We start from the raw sequence: 11,141 nt of genomic DNA on the forward strand, positions 1-11,141 counted from the left end.
CTCAAAAAAAAAACTCCCAGTCCTAGATGAACAAAATGTTGCTGTCCTGTCAGATACTCCCACCGTCCCAAAATAAGTATCTCATCTTTGCTAACTTTCCGTCCCAAAATAAATGTCTTAACTTTGTACTAAGGTTGAGACACTTATTTTGGAACGGAGAGAGTATAATGTAAAACTTTCCTATTGTGTTTACTCCTTACTCTTAGGCACGATTTGTCATGTCAGGTTTCTTATAAGATGGTTGTAATTTCAATTCTTTACAGAAATCAAGACGGCCGGAGAGCACAAATCAGTTGGCAAATCTAGTAATGTGCATATGGACGGGGATGAGCTGGTAGATGCTGCTTACCTGCGGATTTGAATGAGTAGGATTGGTTCTACAGCACAATTGGCTCGCCTTCTCGGTCATTCACGGTGACCACTGCTGCAGGCCCCTCTTCTTCTTCCAGATCCTCCGGTATACCTTTGAAACAAAGAAAAAAGAATCAGCATTAATTTGCATTCGTGGGTCTGAAAGAATTAAGCAAGCTAATTAATTATGTCAAAGTCTGTAGACGCCTAGGTGTGTGAGAGAGAAGACTTACGACTCCAATCCTGAGAGAGAAGCTTTGGATGGTTTTGATGGGAGGCCAATGTGAGCTCCAGCATATCACATGCTTTCAGCACTACTGGCGAGCGGTACTCCTCCGACCAAAGACAAATGTTGACTTCCTGGAGAGAAGGGAGATGCCCCATGCCGAAATCCAAGTCACCATTAACAATGCGCGCCGCTCGGACATTGAAGCTAAGGTATTCAAGCCTCGGCATAGATCCTCGCGGAAACATAGATGGCCCCGTCTCAAACCCACTAAATTTGCACCTTCTCAGGCAAGGGAATGCATTATCGTCAATGATGAAGCTTTCGACGGGAGTCAATTGAAGTCTAGTTCCCAGAAATAGAGAAAGAAGAGTTGGCAACTTCCCAAGGATTTGAATGTCGACCTCTGGCCTCAATTTATCCACTCTTAGTTCCAAGTAGGAGAGGACGGGGAACAACGATGAGTTGACCCATCTAGGCAATGTCGAGGTACAAAAATTGAACTCAAATGTGTGGAGGACTGGAGGTGTGGAGGGGGTAGCCAGCCGTCCCAGCTGACATCGAGCCTTGCAGCCCCCCAATTAGAAATACTTAGACTACACAATTTCTGCAGATTGCCAAGGGATACCAACAAAGATTCACACACTCTCTCGTCTTCTTCTGCCTCCCACAAAAGGCGAAGCACCCTCAGCTCCACCAGCTTCCCTAGCTCTTTCTCAATCTCATCAGTACCACACACCTTAACAAACTTGAGCTCTTCTATGGACACCAAGTTTCCTATCCCATCTGGCAATCTCATATTTGGATAAACATATAGGCACATCAAATGTCCTAACCGAACAACACTTGATGGCACCTCCATTGATCCAAACGTTCTCAAGTCCAGTGTTTGCAAAAATTGTAGCTTTCCAATTTCCATGGGGAGAACATCAAGATATGTACCTTGTAACCCTAGGTACCTCAGATGTAATAATTTCCCAACACATCTAAGATCAATGTGGTTGCCACTTTCCCTAAGGTCGCACCCTTGTAAATCCAATACACGCAGAAGTTCAAAGCTGGAAAGAGTCTGAATCATAAAACATCAGTTCTAAACAGAGTAATTGACCTCAACTTTGACATACTTGTGGCATTGACCCAATGTGTGTTGGGTTCTGACATGTTATTCTGAAAGGATAACCTGCGAACCAAGCTATCCGAATTCATTTTGCTTTGCTTAGTACCATCGAATATAGTAACGAAGTTGTCTTCACTTGATAGAGAACATATGAGATCAAGTACCATATCATGTACATGGCAATATATCAGCCTGCCTTCATTATCATATCCTGACTGAATCAAGTTTCTATTTAATAGCTCACTGAAGTATCTCTCTCCAAGCTCAAATAGTCTAATTCCTTGGTCTCCACCTTGGATAAAGCCTTCAGCTATCCACCTGCATATCAATCGGTCTCTATTTATCCAAGAATCTTCAGGGAATATACTCAGATATAGTAAACATGTCTTTAAATGAGAAGGTAAATCGTAATAACTAAAGGATAGTATTCTCTTCATATCCTCCACAGTACGACCTTCTGCAAGTCCACGACCAATTGAACCAAGTATTTTGTCCCATTGATCCTTTGACTTTATCTGTTGATCATTGCCAGCCAAGAGGCTTGCTATAGTAATGATGGCTAGTGCCACGCCACCACATTTCTTCAAAATTTATTCTGATACTTGCTCCAGTTCAACGGGGCATCCACTTTCTCGAGGGAATATTCTTTTGTAGAAGCGCCTTCTGGAGTTATCATCATCAAGAGATTTCATCTTATGAATAATATCACCACTAGAGAGACACTGGTTATGCGGGTTGTCGTTATTACTCGACTACCGAGATCATTTTCAGTGAAAGCGCACTTGATAATTTCCCATGCATCTTCACCCCATATGTCATCAATCACGATTAAGTACCTGTGTGATATTTTTAGGACGTTAGTTCATGTGTCACTGAAGACTACATAACCAGGTTTTATTTTTCTAAATCTATCTATCTATTATAAACTAAAAGAAAAGTACGGATAAAAATAAAGAAAATAGCTAGAAAATCTCACGTTAATCATAAACATCCAACCTTTAGTTAAAAGAGTAGAAAGCTATCAGCCATTATATCTAATCAACAATACCTGTGGTTGGATGGTTAGAGGGACTATGGTATCCACGGCCCATCAGGGTTCAAATCCTGGTGCTCGCATTTATTCCTGGATTTATTTCAGGATTTCCGGCGATGCGCATTCAGTGGGAGGAGACGTTCCCGTCAACGACGAGGTGCCTTCGGTGAGTTGGTAAATTTCAATATGATATGCCGGCTCAGTCTTTCGGAGGTGCTCATAGGGGTAGGGTGTGCGTGTGTGCGTTCATAGGGGTGAATGTATGCGCGTGTATATGATGTTGGGACAACCCCACCGGCGACATGCGCCGAACCGCCCTCCATCGACGAACGCCGGACGAAGGTAGAAGAAGATGAACAAAATTTTTCGGCGACGAATGCCCCGGCCGCCGAACGGCCTGTATGTTGGCTTCTATTCAACTCAACTACTCAAACACACATACATAGAGGTACACACGCACACACGCAGCACAACCCCGGAAGAACTCTCACATCAACCGGGAGCATACCAGGGTCCCGACGGAGACTACATCTTCCTTAGGCCTCTCCCCCTCGGCTCGGCACATACCGTCACCATGGCGCGGCAACAAACCGACGCAACTACAAGCAATACAAGAGGGGGTTCTTATACCCGATGCACACACACACCCAACACCCTCTAACAGCACGCAAGCACACACTAGCTAACCCACTACATACACGCACGCACGCCAGCCAAGTCACACATGTTAGGAATGAGCCATAGGCCAATACATATACATGTGTGTCAAAGTGCAGAGAAACCCCTTATACATTGGGGATATACGAGAAGTGCCTATACACATCTAACACCCCCCCCTCAAACTCATGGTGGATCAACAACACTGAGTTTGGAGAGAAGAAAACTATGTTGTGCTCGAGTTTGTGCCTTGGTGAAGAAGTCTGCCAACTGTAACTCGGAAGGCACATAGTGAAGAGCAAGAGTCTGATCCTGCACAGCAGCACACACAAAGTGGGCATCCACACCGATGTGCTTGGTGAGCTCATGCTTCACCGGGTCACGCGCAATACTGATGGCACCGGTACTGTCGGACAGGAGAGGAGTTGAGGTAGTAGAAGACACACCAAAATCCTCAAGTAACCACCGTAACCAGATCACCTCAGTCGTCAACATAGCCATGGCTCGCAACTTAGCCTCTGTACTTGAGCGAGAAACTGCAGTCTGTTTCTTTGTCTTCCAGGCAATAAGAGAGCCACCAAGGAAGACACAGTAAGCAGATAGCGAGCGTCGATTAGAGGGATCACTAGCCCAGGTAGCATCAGAGTAGGCCTGGAGCTCAAGAGAGCTGGAGCGGGGAAAGAAAAGGCGCTGAGAGATCGTGCCACGAAGATATCGTAGGACACGGAGGAGGTGACTATAGTGGACAGAGGTGGGAGCTGACACAAATTGACTCAGGATGTGGACAGGATAGGAGATGTCAGGACGCGTAACAGCAAGATAGACAAGGCTGCCAACGAGGTGACGGTAGCGAGTGGGATTAGGAAGAGGGTCACCATTAGATGCACAAAGCTGAACGTTGAGCTCCATAGGAGTGACAACGGTGCGCTCATCACCAAGAGCAGCGCGAGTAAGAAGATCCTGAATATATTTTTCTTGGGAGATGTAGAAGCCATCAGGGGTCGAGGAGATCTCAATCCCAAGAAAATAGCGAAGTGGACCAAGATCAGTCATGAGGAACTGGTCTCGAAGACGAGCCTTAACAAAGGCAATGTACTCAGAGTCGTCACCAGTGATGATCATGTCATCAACATAGAGAAGGAGAAGAGTCCGACCACGAGGAGACGTGTGAACAAACAACGCAGGATCATGATCACTGGGCAAGAAGCCAGCCGCAGTCACCACAGAGGCGAAACGCTCAAACCAGGCGCGAGGGGCCTGTTTGAGACCATATAGGGAGCGGCGAAGTCGACAGACCATACCATCAGGAGCATAGTACCCCAGTGGTGGCTGCATAAAAACCTCCTCACGCAACTCGCCATTGAGAAAAGCATTCTGAACATCAAGTTGAGAGATAGACCACTGACGAACAGAAGCCACAGCAAGAAGAGTGCGGACAGTGGTCATGTGGGCCACAGGAGCGAATGTCTCATCATAATCTCGCCCCTGCTCCTGCTAAAAACCACGGGCCACAAGACGAGCTTTGTAGCGCTCAAGAGAACCATCGGAGCGAGTCTTAATCTTGTAGACCCACTTGCAGGTGATGGGACGAACACCGGAAGGAAGGGGAACCAGATCCCATGTGCCAGAGCGCTCAAGAGCAGCAAGCTCTTCAGCCATCGCAAGCTGCCATTCAGGCTGAGTCATGGCAGTCCGATAGGAAGTGGGCTCAACAATAACAGAGAGGCCGTACCGATCAGGGGAGTAGCGATCAGGTGGAGGGCGAGGCCGAGCACGGAGGTTGTGAACCGGGGGAGGCGTGGGAGGAGGTGCAGCAGAGGTGGAAGGCTCGTCAGGGGAGACATCCTCAGGACGAGATCGACAAGTATAGTGAAGAGGAAACGGGGAGAGAGGGTGACGGACTGGAGATGGTGGAGGAGAGGTGGAGGAGGAGGATGGAGAAGACGGGGTCGGTGGTGGATGAGAAGGAATGAGAGGTGCCAGAGAAGGAGGTGACACATGAGGCACATAGCAGGGTGTATCGGGAAGGAGAAGAAAAGAAAGCTCGTCCACCGAGAAACTCGAGGAAGAAGAATGTGGGTAGTAAGAACGAGACTCGTCAAAAGTCACATCATGTGAGATGCGCAAGCGACGACCTACAGGATCCCAACATCGATATCCCTTGTGCTCATCACTGTAGCCAAGGAAGACACACTCAACCGACTGAGCAGTCAGCTTGGTGCGTTCTCGGGGGGCAAGAAGAACATAGCAGACGCATCCAAACATACGAAGAGCAGAGTAGTAAGGAGAGCGACCAGTGAGACACTCCATAGGAATAGCACCCTGCAGAGCAGACGAGGGCTGAATGTTGATGAGATAGGTGGATGCGGAAACAGTCTTAGCCCAAAAATGAGGTGGAAGAGAAGCAGCAATCATCAGCGCACGAGCCGTCTCAAGCAAATGACGATGCTTGCGTTCGGCAACGCCATTCTGAGCATGAGCACCAGGACACGAGAACTGGGCAAGAGTACCCTGTTCCGCGAGAAAGCCACGCAACAGCTGAGAGATATACTCTCCAGCGGAGTCAGCACGAAAAGTGCGAATGGGCGTGGCGAACTGGGTGTGGACCATGGCAGCAAAACGTTTGTATATAGGGAGAACCTCGCTACGAGATTTCATGAAGTAGAGCCAAGTGTAGCGAGAGAAATCATCAATAAACAAAACGTAATAGCGATGAACACCTTTCGAATCAAAGGGAGCAGGACCCCAGACATCAGAATGAACTAAGTCAAAAGGACGCTGAGATACAGACTCACTGGTAGGATAAGGTAACTGAGTCTGTTTGCCAAGTCTGCAACCATTACAATGTAAGGAGACATCTCCAGATACAGACCCTAAGAGGCCCTAACGGACTAAAGAAGACAAGCGAGAGCCACAGATGTGACCAAGGCGATGATGCCACTGCTGGAAGGACGCAGACGAAGAGGCAGCAAGAGCATGAGAGCTGGCAGAAGTGGTGGCAGCGGAAGGAACACAAAGCCAGTCAACCTCCCAAAGGCCCTCTGACTCACGGCGCCGAGGGCCAGCACCAACCAAAGCCTTGGTGCGACGATCCTGAATGGAGCAAGAGTCGGTGTCAAGAATGACACGACAACTAGAATCAGTAAGTTGGGCAGCGGAAAAAAGATTCATGGTAAGACGAGGAACATGTGAAACACTCGGAACAGAGAAGGAGGGAGTGGAAAGAATACCACGACTAGCAACAGGAAGAGATGTGCCATCGGCAGTAAGAACATTAACAGGCGAATCAAGAGGTCGGAGAGAAGACAACGCGGAAGAATCAGAAGACATATGAAAGGAGGCACCAGAATCCAGAACCCACGAGGATGTACCTGACTGCGTAGATGCCGGTGATGATGAGGAAGAGGATGCTGTCACAGCAGCAACAGAGCCAGTCGACGAGGAACCCGATGAAGCAAGAAGACGCTTGAGGCGAATAATGTCCTGGTCAGTGAGTGACGGAGTCGAGGAAGACAGAGGAGGCCCACTGGAGGAGGAGCGCCTCTGGTCTTGCTTCTTCTGGCGACAATCAGACTCTGGGTGACCTGGCTGGGAGCAGTAACCACAGACGGTGTCACGGCGCGATGTGCCCCTCTCAATATAAGCAGGGCGACCCACCCCCCCGGAAGGTGTGGGAAGGAGTGGTGGAGTGGTGAGTCGAGCTGATGACACAGGAGCCCGAGCAGCCAACACAGACGGGACCACCAGCAAACCCGCAGAGCGAAGGCGGGTCTCTTCAGCACGAAGCTCAGCAAGCACCTCTGAGATAGGAACACGGCCACGAGCAAGCAAGTGAGCACGTTGCGGCTCAAACTCAGAGCGGAGACGAGATAAGAACTCATGGACCCGCTGAAACTCCAGATCAGACCGAGTAGTCTGACAGCAACGACAGGCGCCACAAACAACTATCCGAAGAGAGTCAAGCTGACGCCAGATGGCAGAGCACTGTGAATAAAACTCATCAACAGAGGAATCACCTTGCTGAAGGGTGTGCTCCTGACGCACCACAGATAGGTAGAGAGCATCACCAGAGGGCTGATAGCGCTGACAAAGATAAGCCCACATCGCTGCAACTGTGCCAAGTCTCATGAACTCGGAAGCAAACTGAGGGAGGACACTGGCAGTGAGAACAGCAGCAGCACGAGCATCATCATTGCACCACTGAGTGTAAGCAGAGAGATCATCGCGGTACACCGAAAGAGCATCGGAGTAAGCAGATACCTGCTGATCATAAGCATCAACAGCAGCATCATCAAGGGCCTTGGCGGCATCCCGGTCAGCCTGAGAGGCCTCAGCAGCAATTACCGGCGGCACCGGTGGGATTGGGGCCACGGGCGCAACAGGGCATGGCGGGCAGGGAACCTCGCCAGAAAGAACACCCCACAGAAGAAGACCACGCATATGGATGCGCATGAATCCCACAAATTCAGCATAGTTGGTGCCATCGAAGATCACTGAGCACCTAGGAACAGCAACATAGCCCGAAGAAGACATGAGGGAACGTTGTGTGTCTCCTCTGTCCATTTTTTTTGGTCAACGGACTCAGCTACCCGATCTGGATCGAGCAACAAAATCGATCGAGACAGGGGAGCTCAGGCGGCTCGAGCGGGATCGAGCAGAGGGCCAATCTGGACTGGGCGGCTCGGGAGCCAGCCAGCCGAACCGGCAGCAGGGGCTGGGCGGCCCGGGCAGGGCAGGCGGCCCGATCTGGAGCAGAGGCCAGGCGCCCGCAGCCAGAGCCAGCCGGCCGAACCGGCAGCAGGGGCTGGGCGGCTCGGGCAAGGCAGGCGGCCCGATTTGGAGCAGAGACGAGGCCGCGGTTGCCGGACGGAGACGGAGCGGCGGCGGCCTGGACGAGGACGGAGCAGAGGCCACGCGAATCTCAGCCGCAACGACCTGAGCGAGCGCGGATAGCGCGGGGCAGGTGCCTAGCACGGATGCGGCTGCGGTGGCCGGCACAGCGGCCGACAGTAACGGCAACCGGAACAGCAGCTGCCGGAAAAATTGGCCGGGATGGAATCGAGGCAGACTAGGAAGAGGGAGCACGGAGTTGCGAGCGTGCGGGAGCGAGAGAGGAACCTAAGCATCTGATACCATGTTAGGAATGAGCAACTAATCTTCATTGAGGGCCAGAGGCCAATACATATACATGTGTGTCAAAGTGCAGAAAAACCCCTTATACATTAAGGATATACGAGAAGTGCCTATACACATCTAACAACACAAACGGCTTGATCCTTCTTTTGCTCTCCACCAACTACATGCACGCACACGTCCTGTGCTTGTGCTGCATCTCCACAACAGCCGCTTGACCCAGCAAAACAAACATGCATGTAGATACACAACGGCCCGGCCGCTGCTCATGCACGAACGCGACTCGGCGAGCTTGCCGCTCGACGCGGTCATCAGTGCTGGCATATGAGCGCTTGTGTTTGTATTGATGTCCAAAAAAAAACAATACCTCCTTTTTGAATTGAAGAAAATTACCCACCAATGCCATCAAACCAAACTAAACCCTCACGTCTTACCATTATACTATTATATTTATAAAAATCTCAAACGTCAGATTTCATTAGTCAACTCCTATCCAACGCATCCCTACCCAGGCAAATAGCATGCCCTAGGGCCGGCTGTGAAAAAAAAAACTAGCCTCTGTACGTCATGCATATCGCCTTGTACGCCGCCCCAACCTCCTTCACACAGGGCTTTACCCGGAAGGTCGGCTTCAGCGTCGTGTATAACGGCAGATTCCTGAACGGCAAGCATGTGGCATGTAGAAGGTCGGCTTCACACAGGGCTCAGCCTTAGCTCTATCTCCATCTCTCACTTGGTTTCAACGACCAGCCATGACCCGCTGCATGTTTTGCCTGAACGTGAATCATGGTGTACACTGACCAGTGGCCGAGCTAGACAGGATGTTCAGGGGGTGCGAGGTTAAAAAAGTTAAAAAAGTTCTAATCTAAACAGCCCTCAAAAAAATTTCTTCAGCTTTTGTAGTGAGGCTGGGGGGCCATGGCCCCTGCGGGCCCCAACTAAGCTCCGCCATTGGACTGACGCATGGTGCAAATACTTCTATTCCACTTGGCAATCAGGAATCAGCAATGAGCAGGTGGTGTGCCAGACTGCAAGGTAATTTTAGCTTCTCTTGATGTGTTTCTCCTGTTCGTGCACTACGTAAATTGATTTTATAGTCATCCTAGGTTATTACAGTGCGACGCATTTACCTATGCAATGTTGTAGCCTACAGAAAAGAAAAAAATGAAGTTGCTGCCCCTGCTGCCTCCTAGCACGTAATTCTAATGGGATTTGGTCCGGCAGCTAGCTGCGTAATTTCATTTGTGATGAGATGTGATCGCGATCAATTGCCTAGCAGCTAGCTGCGTAATTTCATTTGTGAACTAACTGAAGTACGGTAAAAGACTTTTCTTTATTAAAGTAGTGATTTAAACGCTCTTATATTTCTTTACGGAGGGAGTACTACTTAGGCTCTATCGGGCCTTCTTATAAGGTGGTTGTAATACAAAATCTTTAGGTGCTGACGGCCCATTCTTGTTATGACTGATCCATATCTTCCCGTTTGATTATGTAAAAGTCACCCAAAATAAATGGTATATACTCCCTCCGTTCTAAATTACTTGTCTTGGATTTGTCTAGATACGGATGTATCTAGACTCATTTTAGTGCTAGATACATCCGTATCTAGATAAATCTAAGACAAGTAATTCGGAACGGAGGGAGTACTAGTTTGGGGTGATATATCAGCCTACCTCGTACACATGACTTGCTTCCACGAGCTCATCTGCCCATTCAACACACGTCGAAAATAAAAGCAAAAGCACGGCACGTGATCGTTAGCCAGATTAGAAATCACCAAAACTGGCTCGGCTTCTACAACACAACCACTACAAGAAATATGTCAACTTATGACCTTCTGTCAGTGACCCTGGAAGAATTGGTCATAGATTTATGACCATTTGAGACCAATTGGTCAAAAGCTGTTCGAGGGGCTCCAAACCCTAAACCATTGCGACCATTTTGGTCAGAAAGGTCATAATTTCCTTACATGAAATGGTCATAAAGCTAACAGCGCTAGTCCGCTGCCTTATTTCTAGTTGTTAACAACCAATATAGGATGTCATAGCCTTGTAAATTGTGGTGGGTTGCTATGACTAGGCGCCACGTCATCAGTTTTGCCTATGTGTCATGTCCATGTGGCAGTTTTTGCCCTAGGTTGTGAAGCAACGTATATTTTTGTCATTACCAAAATTCCCAAAAAAATCTCATAAATTCTTTGGGTCATATCTTCGTCAAATATATAAAAACCTTCCTTGCCTAGTTCAAAAATAATTCAAAAATATTCATTTTCCTATTCTGTTCAGAGTAACAGTTTGTGAAGGAAGTACCACTTTGGCATGTCCAAATAGTATCCATTTTCTACAGTACTTTCCTATGCCCAAATAACCATCCTCCACCAAATGCCAGCTCAATCCATTCATTATTTTGAGCCGAGCTTCAACATTCGTATTTATGTCCAGTGTGGTGGTTTGCAAAGCAAGTACCACCTAGACTCCTCCTTTTGAGCTGAAAATTTGTGAAGACGGTCTTCTTAGTAACTGATCATCCTCAGCCAAAACTCACGCCCATTAGCCATGTACATTTCTCGTACCGCTAATCAAACACTTGGTCGCTAATTCATGTTTGAGCATGGATCGGTCTCC

At 48.6% G+C, this 11,141-nt stretch overlaps 1 pseudogene; it reads right to left on the reverse strand.

Moving 5' to 3' along the window:
- Nucleotides 1–377: 377 nt before the first annotated feature.
- LOC123172891 (disease resistance protein RGA5-like) lies at nucleotides 378–7,917 on the reverse strand (annotated as a pseudogene).
- Nucleotides 7,918–11,141: the final 3,224 nt, after the last annotated feature.

Source organism: Triticum aestivum, unplaced genomic scaffold, assembly GCF_018294505.1.
Source record: "Triticum aestivum cultivar Chinese Spring unplaced genomic scaffold, IWGSC CS RefSeq v2.1 scaffold4306, whole genome shotgun sequence".
Taxonomy (NCBI): Eukaryota; Viridiplantae; Streptophyta; class Magnoliopsida; order Poales; family Poaceae; genus Triticum; species Triticum aestivum.